This window comes from Hemicordylus capensis, chromosome 2 (assembly GCF_027244095.1).
Source record: "Hemicordylus capensis ecotype Gifberg chromosome 2, rHemCap1.1.pri, whole genome shotgun sequence".
NCBI classification, from domain to species: Eukaryota; Metazoa; Chordata; class Lepidosauria; order Squamata; family Cordylidae; genus Hemicordylus; species Hemicordylus capensis.
In genome coordinates this window covers 83759023-83775388 of record NC_069658.1, presented here as the reverse complement: position 1 = coordinate 83775388, position 16366 = coordinate 83759023, and positions in this window count along the sequence as shown.

The following is a 16366-nucleotide window of genomic DNA, read 5'->3' as shown; positions in this document are numbered from 1 at the left end:
TAATTCAAAAAGAGCACTCCAGTTGATAGCTGGAGTGGTACACTTTAAAATCTTGGTTACCCAGTTGCAAAGATAATTCAAAAATCACCCCCAGTTGTAAGGAACCTTTAAAAGCACCTTTAAAGCTTACAGAGACTTTTGCAGTGTCCTGGATGGATAAACAGGGCACAGGTACAACATTCTTACATTACAGATAAAACACAATAGACCAGTTGTAAGGATCTGCAAAGTACTAAAATTAAGAAATCTGACGCTAGCTAACCCACGGTTCCCTGGTTAACCCTTCTCCAAAGCCAAGCCCTGGCTTCTTTCCTGAACTCACCAAAACCAAGGTAGAGACTTCAGGCCCCTGCAGAGTTCCTGGTTGCTGCCATGGCTTGGCCAGCCAACCTGTTGCTTCCCCTGGCTAGCTTCAACTCAGAACAAAGAATGCCTTCACTTCCTGCTGCCAGGCCCTCTAAGTCCTGGTCACTGTGTGCTGAATGGCTGATCCTTAGAGTTCACTTCCTGACAGACAGGGCAGGGTTCCCTTCCAGTTCACTCTTTAGGGGAAAAGGAAAAGCTGTTCCTGACTGATCACAACAAACTTGTTCATAAATCATCTAGAAGCTGGGGTGAGCAGCAAAGCAGCTAAATTTGCAGATGACACTAAACTATTTAGGGTAGTGAAATCCACAACGGATTGTGAGGAGCTCCAAAAAGATCTCTCCAAACTGGGTGAGTGGGCGACAAAATAGAAAATGAGGTTCAGTGTAAGCAAGTGTAAAAATGATGCATATTGGGACAAATAACCCCAACTTTACATATATGCTGCTGGGATCTGAGCTGTGGGCAACTGACCACGAGAGAGATCTTGGGGCTGTGGTAGATAGCTCATTGAAAGTGCCAACTCAGTGTGAGGCAGCTGCGAAAGGGGCCAATTCCATGCTGGGATCATTAGGAAGGGGATTAAAAATAATATGCTAATATTATAATGTATGGTGCAGCCACATCTGGAGTACTGCATAGAGTTTTGGTCACCACATCTCAAGAAGGATATTGTAGAACTGGAAAAGGTACAGAAGAGGGCAACCAAAATGATCAGGGGCCTGAGCACTTTCCTTATGAAGCTAGACTATAGCAGCTGGGGCTCTTTATTTTGAAAAAGGGGCAACTAAGGGGAGACATGTCCGAGGTGTATAAAATTATGCATGGAGTGGAGAGGGTGGACAGAGAGAAAATTTTCTCCCTCTCTCACAATACTAGATCCAGGGGTTATCCAATGAAACTGAATGTTGGGAAATGTAGGACAGACAAGAAGAAGTAGTTTTTCACACAGTGCATAATTAATCTATGGAATTCCGTGCCATGGGATGTGGTGATGGCCACCAGCTTGGATAGCATTAAAAGGGGCTTAGAGAAATTCATGGAGGACAGGTCTATCAATGGCTACTAGTCTGGTGGCTGTGGGCCACCTCCAGCCTCAGAGGCACTATGCCTCTTGATACCAGTTGCTAGGGTGCAACAACCGGAAAGGTGGCATGACCTCACCTCTTGCCTGAGGGCTCCCTAGAGGCATCTGGTGGGCCACTGTGTGAAACAGGATGCTGGACTAGATAGGCCCTGGGTCTGATCCAGCAGGGCTGTTCTTATGGAGTTTTGGCGAGGAAAACCGCAGGTCGTTTTCTCTGCAAAACCGCAGTTTCATGCATTTGGACATTCATAAATTCCAGTCTCTGCCCCATTTAACTGCTTTGTGTTATGTGCAAATGGAGCCATATATAAGATCCCTGTAGAATGCATGAGCTATTTAGGATGCCCCTGATGAAGGCCTAAAAACAAAAAGTATTGAATACAATAAAAAGTGGCACTTTGAGAAAGAATCATTTTATTTTTATTCTTCTTTTTCGATTGTGTGCTCCGTCCCCCATTGGTCCCTTCTTCCCCACTATCCAATTCTCCTGTCTGCATGAATGCAGAGCTTGCTCTGTATACTGTACTTCCATGTGCAGGGAAAGGTCTGCATGATGACCTAAGCAGACAAGCATTTCATATTTAAGCAACCCAAAGTAAGTGTGCTTGGAAATCACTTCTGTTGGAAGCAATGAAGTATGCTGCCAAGTATATGTGTTTAAAACAGGGGTGTCAGTCCTCTCCTCTCAATAAATAAATTCAAAACCTCCTACATTTTGAGTAATAAAAGGGGGAAAGCCCTTTCTAGTTAATGAAAGGCAACTTCTGTGCCCTGTAATTTATGAAGTGGCCTTATAAGACAAGGAGAGTGCTGGGGAATGAAAAGAATGGTAGGTTTTAAGGATACTTTTGATGTTTGGGGCAGGGGGGAAATAGCCATGGATCATATAACAGTGGCTAACTTGTGCCCTTTGGTGAAAACAACCTCATGATGCAGGATACAATTTCTGCTGAGGCACAATGGATATACAATCCACATTTGCCTGGAAGTATCCTATAAATACTGCCATTAAAACCAGCTGGGATTTATTAGGAGAGCCATTTTGAAGAAATCACCTTTGCTAAGGATGAGGGAGAATTATTAAGATTGCCTCAAGGGGTGGTTGACTTAAAACTTGCCTGAAGAAGCCAGCCCAGCTCCATTTCCATTCTACCCCTCTACCCTGGGATGCTTTTGTTCATAATCTAAGAGAAACCTGACACAAAGCTGGAAGCTTGATTCCGTCTGCTGAATGATGGTAGAAGTTTTTCAAGCAAAGAAAGTAGGGAAAAGAAAGAAGCTACTCTGGCAAGAAATGACACCAGCCTCTCCATAAGTCCCATAGGTCAGGTTGTTCCCAAAGTCTAGTCAATCTGAAGCCAATAGAATTTGGAACGTGTTATCAGTGGCTGGATGATGGTCTAGAGCAGGGCTGCTCAACTTCGGCCCTCCTGCAGATGTTGGCCTACAACTCCCATAATCCCTGGCTATTGGCCACTGTGGCTGGGGATTGTGGGAATTGTAGTCCAAAAATAGCTGGAGGGCCTAAGTTGAGCAGGCCTGGTCTAAAGGCATCAGGCTCAGGACTCCACCTTTCCCTTTCCCAGGTGTTCTGGTCCTGATGAAGGCCTGTCTTCAAATCCCACATTTTATCACTAATATTTGAAAGGCATTGGCCCATTTGGGACATGGGGCCAACTCCTTGAGCTTTGTTAGCCATCTGGGAACTTTAAAGTAGTATATAGATGATGATGATGATGAGGAGTCTCCAGGAGATAGACAATTCAGTACTTTTTCTACCAAATAAAAAAGAGTGAGAAGCGATGGGTGCACACACGTCCGGTACTTCCAGCCACTTCTGGCTGAGGACGGCAATGGGGAGGCAGGGAGATACCCTAACTAACCCTAACCCTAACTACCCCATCTCCTAAGGAGTATATCTTACAGTGCTTACACATGTAATCTCTCATTCTAATATAAACCAAAACAGACTCTGCTTTGCAAAGGGGACAATTAATGCTTGCTAACACATGCAATCCAAATACCAATCAAAGGAAAGTGCCAGGAGGACATCAGGACCAGTACTCCCCATAAGAGGGATTCCCAGATGTTGTTGTTATTGTTGTTGTTGTTGTTGTTGTTGTTGTTGTTGTTAATTTGATTTCTATACCACCCTTCCAAAAATGTCTCAGGGCGGTTTACACAGAGAAATAATAAATAAATAAGATGGCTCCCTGTCCCCAAAGGGTTCACATTCTAAAAAACACAAGATACACACCAGCAATAGGGATGGGTCCGGACCGGTCCGGAGGCCATTGTAAAGGCCTCTGGATCGTCCAGACCAGTCCGGACCTGGCCAGTTCGGTTCGGGTCGAGGGGGTTCATTTAAGAGCAGGGGAGGATTTACTTACCCCTCCCGCTGCTTTGCCCCCTCCAGCGCTCGTATTTATTGTAAAAAACGCACGTCGGGGAGACGTGAAGCTCCACGCGGCATGCGCGTGCGCAAAAGGCTTATCGGAGCCTTTTGCATTGAAGAGCAAGAAGGGGCGGCAGGGAGGTATCCTCCCGCCCCAATTTTTACAATAAATACGAGCGCTGGAGGGGGCAAAGCGGTGGGAGGGGTAAGTAAACCCTCTCCTGCTCTTAAAGGAACCCACCCAACAGTGCCGGACCGCAGCTCTGCGGTTCCGTGCACACTCCTAACCAGCAACAGTCACTGGAGGTACTGAGCTGCAGGTGGATAGGGCCAGTTACTCTCCCCCTGCTAAATAAAGAGAATCACCATGGTAAAAGGTGCCTCTTTGCCCAGTTAGCAGCTGCAATGGCCTTTGGCTGGGGATTATGGGAGTTGTAGTCAACAACATCTGGGAATCTCTCTTACAGGGAGCACTGATTAGTACATCTACGAAAGAGGCCATGACTGTCACACTCCCAGCATATTAATTATGTGGGCCAGAAAAGTGTAATCAGAGCTGGTCCTCTGGTTAAGCTGAAACTAAGGGACATTTCTGTAATTCCAATGCTAGTTTGCTGGCAGGAAATTAATTAGAAACATGGTATTTGATGAAGCATATGATGGTATTTGTGCAGTTGCAACCATACTATGTTTTCATACTATGTGAGCAGAATGTTCTGCCTGATACTTGTGACCCAATACTAAAGCAATCAAGCTGACAAAAATGTCCTTCACACAACCAAAGTGGGGTGGGCGGGTGGGAAGGCAGAATCCTCCCTACCTTCCTCCAGACAATTGGAGCCTCTTCGGGGCTCCACCGCTCACACGCCCACACAACCAACACAGCGGCAGACTCTTGAAGTGGGATTGGGAGGAGGAGGTCTTCCTGCATCCCACAATGTACTGTGTGGGCAGCGAAAAGGCAGCCCTCGCCAATGCAACAGGGCTCCTCTCCCTGGCCATGTTTTCCATAGGACTCTATGGTCACCAGCCCTGGGAACACTAAAAACAGTGGTGGTGGCACATACAGCCAAATGCAAAGGTAGGAGAGGAGGTATTTCTCTCCTACCTTACTTTTAACCTTGGCTCAAAAGCTGGGCAACCCACTTGGGAAGGAGCTGGATAGGAGAGGTTTCCATGGCTCTGGATGAGCCTCTGTACCCAAGTTAATCCTCTCCTACCCAGAAAGGACTGGTTGTGTGAATGACCTTAATGTGTTCATATTGGGGTACATGCAATTGGTTGATAAGCAAGTTTAAATTTAATCATTTCACTATGAAACATATATTTCACTAGACCAGCCAATAGGTTTAAACAAATGTAAACAATTTGTTTAAATTGCAAAGTGCCCTGAGATTTTATATAGAGCAGTACATAAATGCTGTAAGTAAGTAAGTAAGTAAGTAAGTAAGTAAGTAAGTAAATAAATAAGGTCTGTGCAAAATGGGGCTGCTTCACTTCACCAGAGCTTACAAAGGGTCTCCAATTTGTCTTAGCCTCCTTCAGTCCTGCTTCAAGGAGGCCTGCTTCGCTTCAAGTAAAACCCTTCAATGGCTCAAGGTCAAGGCTTCAGCCTCTCAAGGCTTCAGCCCCCACAACTCAACCCACCCCCTTACTCTCCACCCCTCGAATGCTAGGGAACTACTTACCAGGACTGGCAGGGGCACTAGTCTTGCTCTTTGCTATCTCCTGCAAGAGAGTGAGTAACCAGGGGCAGAGCCATTATTGAGCAAATGGGTTCAAAGAACCTGGGTTGCCACCCCTCAGGGGCTGTGCCTCATGCCCCAGACACGCCCCCTGCATCTGACATCAGATGCAGGTTTTGTGGGTGGGTAACCGCTCGCTTTGAGGGGGCAAAAGGTTCAGCCCAGATTGCTTCACTTTAACTCCATTTTGCCTCCCCAGATGGCACTTCACCAGGTTGAAATGGACCAAAATGGACCAAGCCCAAATAGACCTCCAAAGATTTGCAAAATCCTATTAGCTAAGCATAGATTCTCATGATAACTAACATCCATACATATAAACACACATATTATCATAAGTATCTTCAAACATTGATCGGAAAAACAAAAGGAGTTGAGCAAACCCAGAAATTTCCATAAATCTCATCAACAGCCATAACACGGTCCAAAATCCTTCCTAAATGTCTTTAGAGACCTACCAATATAAACCTCCCAGATTAAAATCAAGGAGTCCCAGATTAAATCAAAGGGAGTCCCAGATTAAAATCAAGGGTTTAAGGGTTCTGTAGAACTCTGATTCTGTAGAGGATTGTGGCCATAAAGAGAGGGGGGGTACTGAAAAAGGTAATATTTTATACGTCTACACAATATGTATAAATAGATATGAATGCATAGATATGAATATGATCATTATATGAATATAATGTGTGAATATGATCACACATTATATATAGAAATAGATATGAATAGATGTGTATAAATATTACATGATACTCCCTCTGTTTAGCTCAATGGAGATAATAATTATTTCCACCAAAGAGAGGAAAATTCCTTGCAGTATCTCTGAAGGAGAAAGAGGTTTTTAAAAATTTCATCTTAATTTCAAGTCACTGTTTTAGGTATTGTTCTTCGTTAAGTACATGTAAAAGGTAAACAAACCATTTCCAATTCCAAATAAAAAAACTATTTGGGTTTTGTTTTGTTTTGTTTTTTAAATCCCATTTTTTCCACCTTTCTTCTCTTTCATTATTTCTTTTTCAGTGACATTTCCTATGATGAGTACTTGGAAAGAATAGCTATTGCTGCTCTTGTCAGTTTTGTTTTGTCAGCTCGATATGCTGGGCCTTGCTTTGCCATTTTCAAGGTCTCTTTCAGTCCCTGGAACACAGCTGGCACTTCAATCAGGAGCTCAAACCGTGAAGAAACTGGCAGTTGATCCCCAACCAACTATGTGGAAGATATATTATATATTTCACAGTACACAGTGGAATACCCTTTTCATTTCATCATTGAGAGAGACTGCTTCACTCATGAGCTCTTCTCTACAAAAATATTAATAATGTCCCATTCTCCTAAGGGATGAGAACATTTCAGAACTGAACTTCAATGACCTTAGCTTGTCAGACTTATATGACTTTACGAAATCCAGAAATAGAGCTTTTCTCCCCCCTGTGATTTGCTTTTAAGATCTCATGTGGTCTCGTATCTGAGGGCATTTTAAAGCTAGGGAATGCTGAGAGTACAATGTTGATACTAAACGTTATAAAACCTGATAAACAAGAGCACAAATAAGAACAGAGCCTTGCCCTTTTTATGCAGATGCCTTGCTCTTTCTGTTCTACTTGATGAAGCGTCCTTGTTAAGCATTATCCAGGGGCAGCCCTTTCCTGAGGCAAAGTAAGGCAGCCACCTCAGATGACAGGCTATTGGGATGCCAGCAGAGCAGCCCGATGCCCATGCTGCCACCGGAGCAACTCTTCAAGCCTGATCTGACCCTTGCAACTTGGCAAGGCGTGCCTCTCTTCATACTCCTTGCAAAACTTGCAAGAAGCACAAAGAGAGAAAAAGAGGCTGCTGGCAACGTTCCATTGCCCCTACCCGCTGCACCACTGTCAAAGCTTGCGAGGGTCAGTTCTGGAAGGGAACGAGCCCCCAGCAGCAGACGATCTGTGACATATCATAGTTCTTGAGCACTGTAGTTAATAAATGGCAATCACCATGGGGGCATAACTTACTTAATTCCCATTCATTTCCAATGGACATAGTCATGACCAACCTAGTCTGGATACTGCTTAGTCTTATGACAAATGCTGCTGCTACTACTTCTATTAGTAGTAGTATTGATATACCGCTTTTCAACAAAGGTTTCAAAAGCAGTTTACGTAGAAATAATAAATAATAAATAAATCAGATCGTTCCCTGTCCCCAAAGGGCTCACAGTCTAAAAAGAAATAGACAGTAGACACCAGCAACAGCCACAGGAGGGATGCTGTGCTGGGGTTGGATAGGGTCCGTTTCTCTCCCCCTGCTAAATATAAGAGAACCACCACTTTAAGAGGTGCCTCTTTGCTCAGTTAGCAGGGGTGATCCCCCCCCACCCCAAAATTAAGAAACAGTGTTTATTAAACCAACTATGTCATTACAATACAATGCAATACAACAAATTCACAAAACACCTTAACTGGAAGAACAACCTTTTTTCCCCCTTGGCATTTCACTTGGGCCAGCTGGACACTATGGCTGGGTTCATATGTATCAAATGTCTGTGGTATCCCATTACAAGAATGAACCCCAGGCCTCAGGCCCGTGCGCTCCTCCCACTCACCCCCCTCCTCTTTCAAGCATGAGAGCCCTTTTGATTTTGGTTCAAAATAGACCACAACTCTCTGCTACCTAAAAATCTGAGGAACTGTGGTTTATATTCAAACCTCAGTTAGGTAACAACCCAGATATGGAGCCATGGCTTGATTAACCTGTGCTTTGAACTAAACCACAGCTGTGATTCATTCGTAGCACAGAGCTGCAGCCTGCCTCCAACCCAAAGCAGAAGCTCTCACATGCTCTCACATGTGAGAGAGAAGTGGGCCCGCAGTACAGAAGCCTGCAGTACTTCCAGGCTAGCCCCCTGTAGCAGGAAAACAGTGACAGCTCACATTGCTTGAACTTAATCTATAAATGAACTTATGCTGAACGAGACTAAATATAAAGTAAGCATACACCATTAAAAGAACACACAACAGGGCTCACAATCGACTGGAAGTGACGCACCCAGCTCCAGGGCCTGTGTGCACCCGCAATCCCTAGTCATGTGCGAGTCAAAAGCTAGGCTGGAGGAGAGACAAGCAACTGTGTGGGAGGCCTGCACAGGTGCCAAACTGGAACTGGAGGGGAAGCCATCTCCTCTCAGTGCTCATTTTGTTTAATCAAAGGTAACAACATATCATTGTTATGATGCAGTGTTGTTAAACAAAATAGTGGCCATATAATGAGTTATATAATGAGATAAATAGTCATTAAGAGATGTCAGCTGTGCCTGGGACCTCCAGTCTGGAGTTCTGAGTTAAAGAAAGAATACAGTTTCTTTCTTGGTTGTTGTTTTTTCACCTGAAAATGAAAAAGGATTTGACAAGGGAAAAGAAATGAAACAAAAATCGATTAAACACAAGAAAAACAAACCTGACTTTAAAAGAACGAAAATAATGCTTAAAAGGAAACCTTTGGGCAGGGGGGGGGCAGATCCCTCCTATCATTGGCCTCTCTACCTATTATCCTACCAGTCTGTCAGCCTCCATAGCCCTCTTCACATGTTATGTTCAATACATGTACGGGTTCGGTGTGCACACGTAGGTATTCCCATGTTAAGTTCAACCAAGTACAGTACACTAGTACACTTCCACTCTGTACTCTACATTTGAGAGGTTTGGGATCACGTGTGCAAGAATGGTATCGTCCATACTGGCCCATAGTGAAACAGGTTTGTGATCTTAGAGGTGATTCATATGTCGTCATATGAGGAGTGAGTGCTGTATACCCTCCTGACTACATCATTCTGGCCTACTTCAGGGTGACTTCTTTGCTGGGCTCCTCAGTCTTCAGTTGTGCTTTCTTAGTTTGAAATCTTGCCTGCAATCAGTTCTGCCTAAGTTGACCTTGTATGTTGCTCGGATGTGGAACTGTTTATGAGGCTCTGCCTAGCCACCTGTTGTGGTACCCTATCCCAGTCCCTGTCTCAATTCCCAATCCTCCGATGACTCACACCTTCTTCAGCTGCCTATGGACTGGTACTTTAAGATAAGTATCTCTATCAAGTGATAGAAAAGCAGAAGAAAAGCAGCTGACATTTTTCAGTAACTACTGCACTCTTTCCCACATCATGCCACACTCTTCCCATCACCTTACACTATCTTCATTTCTCTGGAATATCTAAAGCATACAGGGCAAACATAGCATCAAAGTAATTGAGATTGGGAACAATGCAGAGGTCTATTTTAGCTGGATTGACTGGAATTCTTACATTTTTCATTTTAGCAGCAGACTCCCTCATGTAATATCACATTCACAACATGCTTTTGAAAGCCCATTTTATTTTATATGTGGTTTGCCACGCAGCAGGCAGAGGCTGCTGTTTTAGAAACATAAATCCAAAAACCAGCTGTCATATGGAGCTAGTTGTGAAGTTCTCTGGTTTGTGGCCTTAGAGCTGATTCACATGTCATCATATGCAGAGTGAGTGCCTACATGCTTAAAAGCTTATTATGAAACTGAAACTTTAGCCCTAGTCCTGCTCAAACAAATCCTATCCACATCAATAGTAGCCTTGCAAAAATAATTCCGCCTAGATACATTGATGACTAATTTATTTTACACTAAAGCCCTATTAAGACATGAGGGATGTTCACATAACACGTGGGATTTGAGTGGCTTCAGAAAGCCTTTTGCGCGTGTGAACGTCGCGCGTGCGTCACGACTCCGCAAAGTGACGCGGAGAGAGGGGCATAGCTATAATTGAGCGAAAGGGTTGAAAGAACATGGGCCTCCAGTTCCTGAGGGCCCTCCAGCTCCCTCCCTCCCTATTTTCTTCATTGTCTCCCTCAATCTGGGGGGCCACCAGAGAGAGGGATGAACATGGGCCCCCTCTCCTCTAGCTACGCCCCTGCGTGGAGACATGGCATGCGCACATGCGCAAAAGGCTTTCTGAAGCCTTTTGCTGCCGAGAGGGGGAAGGGGCCGCAGGGAGGTATCCTGCCGCCCCCAATCCTTGCAAAACAATGCACGCCGGTGGGGGGAAAGCAGTGAGAGGGGTAAGTAACCCTCCCCCCACCCTTAAAGGAATCCCCACCCCAGTGCCAGACCGCAACTGTGGTTCCATGCACATCCTTAAAATCCAGCAGGGGAACACTAGGATCGGTCCTGATCCTGGTGCTCCACACAACCAGCCCCACCCTGGGTAGGGCTCTGCACATCTGGGTAGGGCTGGTCATGTGAACAACCCCATTATATTGTAGGTTTGTACAGGTACCTGTACACACATGTATATACACCTGTGTAAATGACTACACATGCATTCATTTTAAAGGTTTGCCCAAATGCATGTTCAGAAAGGACGTATACTACTTTGTGTGTTTTGAACATAAGATCTAAATGGCTGTACATGTGTGCAGATTTGTATGTGTGTACACTGTACATAGATTTTACATGCATTTAAGATGTAAATAGGTCTTGATTGCTATCCTTATGCAAACCTAGCTGAAAGTAAAAGCAATTAACATAAGAACATAAGAACAGCCCTGCTGGATCAGGCTCAAGGCCCATCTAGTCCAGCATCCTGTTTCGCACAGTGGCCCACCAGATGCCGCTGGAAGCCACAGGCAGGAGTTGAGGGCGTGCCCTCTCTCCTGCCATTGCTCCCCTGCAACTGGTACTCAGAGGCACACCCTTGAAGCTGGAGATGGCCCACAGCCCTCTGACTAGTAGCCATTGATAGACCTCTCCTCCATGAAGTCATCCAAACCCCTCTTAAAGCCATCATGTGGGCTGGTAAGGTATTTCCAAACCAGCCCATAGTGTAGCCCTTTTCAGGCATTATGCTTTGCATGCGTACAAGTGTCTGCATGCATGTACATGGTTTTGTGTGAATGACTGAATATGGGTTCACTTTAACAGTGAACCTTAGTTCAGGTCCCTCAATGCATGGTACAGACAGGAAGTACCTACTTCATATGCATTGAACATAGTGCGTGAAAACTGTACATTCATACAGACCTGAATGTACCTGCATACATTGTACACAGATTATATGTGTATTTAAGATAATGTATTAATAGGGCTTATGAATAGGACTGAAGTCTTCTATGCAACTGGGTGCTTTGGAAGAAAAGAAAAAGGGAGGAAGGAGAAGGGTAGCTTAAGTTTATCCCTGATGCCCCCACTTCCTGACACAGATCTACAATATGCCTATTCATGGTGAAGTAATACATATTGCTAGTTTTTCTCTCCACAACAAGTTCTAAAAAGGACATCTTAGACTTTAAAAGCTTGATAAGAGTTTAAGGTTATCTAAGGGGGCTATATTTGGTGGTCCAAAATTAGCCAGTTGGAAGGGCAATTAGGATTCATCCTAGTGGCTTAAACTGTGGTATTGTCTCAGAACACAGTCTTTCATGCTTCATAGCACAAGTTTGCACAATGAAATGTAGTAAAAATTACCTCAGGGAATGTGAAAGGGCAGACCTGAAAGAGCTTTATAAACAGCTCTTTAAATAAAATTAAGAAGAAGTTTCTTAAGACACTTCATTTAACAACACTGATAAATATGTCTCAGAGGGAAAATTAAGTTAAAAGGAAGCTGATAAACTAGATACAATGCTTTTCCTTATCAGAATTCCAAATAAGGACTTCAATCTTTATACAAGAAAAGACTCAAACTAAACATTACTTGCAATGGTAACCTAAGTCCAGCTGATATGTTAGAAGAGAAAAAGTCACTAGAAGAAGAAAAAAGTCAGTGGTGATGGTGGTGGTGGTGGGAGCAATTGGGAGCAGAGGAGCAGCAGACGAGCGATGCTTAATCCTGCTTTCCTATGCCGTGTTAAATTTGGTAAGATGTACATTATGGGAAGAGAGCTGGTCTATGGGAAGAGAGCTGGTCTTTATGTAGCAGGCATGACTTGTCCCCTTAAGCTAAGCAGGATCCGCCCTGGTTGCATACAAAAGGGAGACTAGAAGTGTGAGCACTGTAAAATATTCCCCTGAAGGGATGGAGCTGCTCTGGGAAGGGCATCTAGGCTCCAAGTTCCTTCCCTGGCATCTCCAAGATAGGGCTGAGAGAGATTCCTGCCTGCAACCTTGGAGAAGCTGCTGCCAGTCTGGTAGACAATACTGAGCTAGATAGACCAATGGTCTGATTTGGTATATGGCAGTTTCCTATGATCCTATGATCTACATTTAAAATGTCATAGAGGGAAAAGCCACTTGAGAGGAAAGCTGGAAATACTGAGTGGGTGGGTATGGGCTAAGCATCTGATTGCTTCCATCCAAAGCATCTTTTCCACATCTAAATAGATGTACTTCCCAGCCTTGGGTCCCCAGATGTTGGCTTTTGGCTGCTGTGCCTAAGGATTATGGAAGTTGTAGTCTAACAACATCTGGCAACCCAAGGTTGGAACCAAGCTTGAGGGCATAGTTTGAGCCGACTATGTATAACAGAGCACATGAATGCAACCATTCATGGTCTGGAGATCCATGCTAGCAGTTTATTCGCACTCTCCACTCCAATCATTTAACCAAGGTAAGAGATGCGGCATGTTATGTCTGCACCACCTGTAGAATCCAGCAGGAAAGGTTGTGGTATGCAAGGACAAGGCGTGGGAGTAGAATCCGGAATATTAAAGGTTTATTGAAATAGATAGTATTTACAGAGAGGCAAGTGCAGACTGCTTTTCCATGCTCTTGCTGCTGACTGTTTGTTAGCCCCGCCTCTACTCCAGGACTGGAATACAAGTAACTAAAGCCCCATTCAAAAGCTGGCCTGGATCAAGGAATGGATTAACCAAAAACACCACACCATCCTCTTTCATTAGTGTAAACGAAAGCTACATAATGGAGGCTTTTATGGGGAGCATTGTTGAATCAGTATGCCTGACATGTAATCCACAGAGATACAGTGCAGACCCACGGTGTGGATGTTTGCTATTCTAAACAGACGAGCCAGATCTATGCAAATAGATCAGCAATGATAATGCAAAACCATTAACAGTAGCCAAACTCCTGTGCCAGCTGGTCTTCTTTCATGAGATACGTCTTCCCCACTTCTTGTTTAGCACCATGGCTGCTGGGGAAAGCAGCCATTTAAAGCACCTTTAAGCAGCAAATGTGTTTCCCTTGAAGCATATATTAAGTTTGAAATGACTAGACGCATAGTCACAGGATATCTAAGTCTAAATTATTATTTTTTAATTCAGTTTCCTTAATAAAGAGAGTTGATGTTATAAAGAACCAAAAGAAAAATTATGTCAAATACTGCTTGCCGGATAGATTCAGACCTGTCCTAAGTGTCCTGCTTTCCATCAGCACTGTGCAGTAACAAGTAACATAACCCTCAAGGGTCTGGGATAACACTTAAGGATTTATGCTTCTTCTTTTTTAAGTGGCACCTGCTGTGAGCATCTCAATATAAATACAGACTGCTTTAGCAAATCACAGATGTGTTACAGGATGGAAACAACTGACAGAAATAAATCATCAATGGAAGAGCTGAACTGGAGAAAGCTGGGGAGAACAAAGAGATAAACATAGTTCCTCGTTATATTTTAATGCTAGTAGTGTAATAGATGCTGGACAGTTAGGAGAGCTTTTTGTGAAAGTCCACATTGTTCAAATCACAGGGGAAGGTGGACACTTTCATGCACTGGCTGTAAGCTTCCAGAGCTTTCCAACAAATGTCCAGTTGATTCTGGGAACAGGATCCTGGACTGTTGGTCTGTTCCAATAAGTCAGACAAGTTGGCCAGTGCTTTGGGATTCAATCAAGGAGGATTAATTCCCAAATGTTTGCATGCATGTTTACTTACTCCCACTTTCTATCATTCCTTGGCCAAAAGAGTGGCTGACATATTGTGCAAGAGCACATCAACCTAGTGATGTTGTGGCTGCACAATTTGTGTAAGTTGTGCAAACACAAAACTTGTGCAAATTGTGTTACATGAGTAAGCCTGCTGGAAATAATGGACTTTCTCTTGTGAAATGCAATGTGCACAAATTTTAGTGTTTGCATAACTTGAGCAAACTCATTTGACCACAAATTCAGGTCGAATTGGGGGTGATTAGATTATTCTACTCTGGAAAAAAAGGGGGCAGATTCAGGGTAGAATAATCACACCCAATTCTACCTGAATCAATTTGGACACCATTTGAAGGTCGTTTTGCTGGGAATGGCGGGGACCAGAGGGTTGGTCTACCCACCGATCCCACTTAGTAGACTAGCTTTCCTGTACTTTTAATTTAATTTAATTGTACTTTTAATACTTTGCTTTTAATTTGTATTTTAATTGTGCATTTAAAAATTATATTATTATATTATATTATATTATTTTAATGAAAAGAGGTATAGAAATGTAACACTAAATACAATTTTAAAATATGCACGTAGAAAGTGACTGAAAGAACAGGGCAGCTCCTGCAAACACACAGTTGCATACTAACATCATGGTGTTGTGGAGCTTTTGGCTATGATCCTAATGCAATCTCCCAAGAAAGAACATGCAAATCTCAGAGAGGGATTGTGGGTAACAAAAGAATGCACACCTTCATTAAAAAACCATCCGGTGCTACACAGAGCACAATTTAATCAACATAATATTTGGCCTTACCATAAAGCAACTGCTTAAATAACTTGTTCCTGAGTTACATCACATTAACACAATATACTTCTAAGATCCTCTAGAGCATTGCCTTTAAAAAAAAAAGTATTTGACAGTTCCTCTAGAGAGAGGAAAGAGCATTTGAAATAATGTTGGGTATTTTGCCAAGTCTGTCAAATGAGTAACACTTCCACTTTCTCAGTTCCGTCTCATTAAAATTGTATTCTAATTCTGCCTCAGCTTGGTCTCTTTGCTTCATAAGTCATTGCCTGCTCATTACTTCTAGTGTGAGAGATGAAATTTATTCTAACCTGATAGCAAGGATAAAGAAGTGAAAGAGAGGCAGCTGGGAGAGATGAAATTAGCTTATTCTAATGCTTTTTTGAAAAGCCTTTCTCATAGCCATGGGTTACGATAAGTGTCAGTTTGGATTTGTGACACTATCTTTGTTTAGTTTGCTTTTTTAAAGAAACACACAGATTTCAGACAATAAAATATGCTTTGCTTCTCACATTATTTACAAGATCAATGTTGCTAATAAGGTCACTTATTGTTTCCTTTGGTATGCTGTAATGATACAGCTATTATAATTATCAGATTATGATTCTTATTTTGAAGGGTATTTTATCCTAGAGGATAAATATAAGAATACATATAAATGTCATACATGAGCGGTGGTATGAAGAATATCATCCTTATCCAGGGGTGTGTGTGTGTGTGTGTGTGTGTGTGTGTGTGTGTGTGTGTGTGTCCCATATGCTCCATCCTGGCATATAGACTGGCTCTCTCCAATGAAATGAATTGAGAAAGAACATTCCTTGTGGTTCTTCTACTCAGAAGAGATTGCTGGATTTGCACACATTGGTTCAACCAGTAATATATGTTATATGCACAATTTAATTCTGTGTGCAGAGTGTCCTCATATCAGATCTCCTGCATATCAGTTGATCCAGGTAAGATGCAGGTGCTCTGGGTCAGTAAAACCAGTAACGCAAATAACAAGGTAAATCTGATCTTGGATGTGATCACACTCCCCCTGAAAGACCAAGTGTATAGCTTCTTGGGGGTTCTCCTGGACCTGACACTGGCCCTGCAGGCTGAGCAGTGTCTAGGAAAGCCTTTCATCAACTTCATCTGGTACACCACTTGGTGTTACC